Consider the following 1,913-nt stretch of genomic DNA (forward strand, 5'->3'; position numbering starts at 1 on the left):
AAAAAAAAAAAAAAAAAAAAAAAAAAAAAAAAAAACTGAAATGTCTTTGAAAGATTCAAATAGTTTTGAAAGAGTAAAAAGGATTTTCCGGGTATATTATTATTATTATAAGTTTCCTTTAGTGCGGATTGAAATGAGTTAGTTATCTGAGCAACAAAGATTCTCTAGTAAATGAAGCAAAATAGCCCTGCTAATCAACTAAAAAACCCAAGTGAACAAATAATTTATGTGTGTAATGCGATTTAAGCAAGCCAACAAGCTAACGATCTAGAGTGCAAGTGAACAAATTTATGTGTGTATGATTATTAAGCAAGCCAAGAAGATAAGTAAAATTTATTGGAGAAAAGAACTATATGTATGAGTCTGTACGAGAACGAGTGTAATAATGGTAAGAAGTATGAAAGTTAACATCTAAAGAGAGAAAAAGACCAAACCTGAGTGAATACACAAATCGAAGGGTTCAAAAGTGCCGCACTTTTACAGAGGAGAGATGTCAACAAAGTGTGTTCATCATATTTTCTGCAACAATTTGTACTTTAGTTAATCAAGACAGAATTGTTTATATAATAAGTAAAGAGTAACTAAACCGAACAGAATATTTATTTGTAGTTCTAATAATATATATACTAGCTAACAAACATATAAAGTCCGAGTCGTTAATGGATCATAGAGTTACCGTATAAAATCTAACAACCTAACTCACCTAATCTTAAACATAAAATAAGGCTTTTTAACAGAGCAATGATCAGAAGAAGAGAGATGAAACATTACATTGGATAATGGCGATGATATATGGATTTGTCAACGTGAAGATCCTCTGGCCCCCGAAGTGTGCAAGGTTTCAGCCCGTCAAAGGTTGTTGTCGTCGTGAATCTTGTCTCGTGACAGCTACATATCATTACATCTTCTTTCTCTACCTGCTGTAATTGTTGTTCTAAGAATGTCAGAAAATTTCTCAAAGATAATTTGAAACAAAATGACATGAAACTACAACAACATCTCTATCTTTCTCAATTACGACCTTTCCGTTTTCAAAAATCAAATATAACCCTTAGATTGAGATGATTCAAATATAGATGGTTTCTTAAAAAAGAAAAAGAGAAACATTAAATTCTTACCAAACTTAACAGCAGGGTCTGAATCCTGCTCTCGGTTCTTTGATAAAAGGCACCTTAGACTTCTTGTTATTTCCTTACCGAGAACATGCAAAACAGAGAAGAGATGATTTTTAGACAATATTAAACAACTGTTGTGCGTAGAAATTTAAACTGACGATACTTTAGTGAGAGGAAGATCAAAGAAAAATAGAACATAGTAACTAAATAGAGAAACATCTTACCAATCTTAAAGCCGAGTTTGACTATCTCTCTCTCTCGTTTTTTCATATCTTAAAGCCGAGTTTGACTATCTCTCTCTCTCTCTCTCGCTTTTTTTTCTCTTACAAACGAAAAAGAGAAGCATTTGCTTTCTGAATCTACGAGAATGGTAAGTGATGATACATAAGTGGAAGAAGAAGAAGTAGGAAATGTTGTGGGAAGTAGTAGTGTTGTGGCCTTGTAGGCAAGAATCACTTATATAGACAGCTTGGATTAGTTCTTTCAACGGCTACTTTTCTAACGTCTATATTTTCTTACCGTTGTAAATTTTGAGTCTCAAATATATTACTGTTGTGAATGACTGAGTGACACTTGCCTATACACCTAGGTGAAAAAAAAGTCGCACTATTAAAAAAAAAAAAAAAGAACCGTTTGAAATAAGTCCAATGGGCCTAGAGACGAAACCCAAAACAAAAATGTGGAGGACCATATTTGTCGACGGTCGTTAGGTGTATAGAAGTATAATTTAAGTTATTGATATTATTAACTTTCACAACGGTCGAATCTCAAAGGATCATACAAATTACGAAGTAGGAA

General features: G+C 32.8%; 1 protein-coding gene across 2 annotated transcripts in view; it reads right to left on the reverse strand.

The window, feature by feature from the left end:
* Positions 1–1,545, reverse strand: part of LOC104703892 (lysine-specific histone demethylase 1 homolog 1) — a 5,189-nt gene extending 3,644 nt beyond the window's left edge. The window contains exons 1-4 of one of the 2 annotated variants that reach the window (XM_010419982.2): positions 1,340–1,545; positions 1,119–1,191; positions 772–917; positions 435–519 (exon numbers count right to left, since the gene is read on the reverse strand). The gene's annotated coding sequence lies outside the window, so the exon portion shown is untranslated. Of the gene's footprint in view, positions 1–434; positions 520–771; positions 921–1,118; positions 1,192–1,339 lie in introns of both variants that reach the window. The other variant, XM_010419980.2, reaches the window with a different exon arrangement.

Source organism: Camelina sativa, chromosome 7, assembly GCF_000633955.1.
Source record: "Camelina sativa cultivar DH55 chromosome 7, Cs, whole genome shotgun sequence".
NCBI lineage: Eukaryota > Viridiplantae > Streptophyta > Magnoliopsida > Brassicales > Brassicaceae > Camelina > Camelina sativa.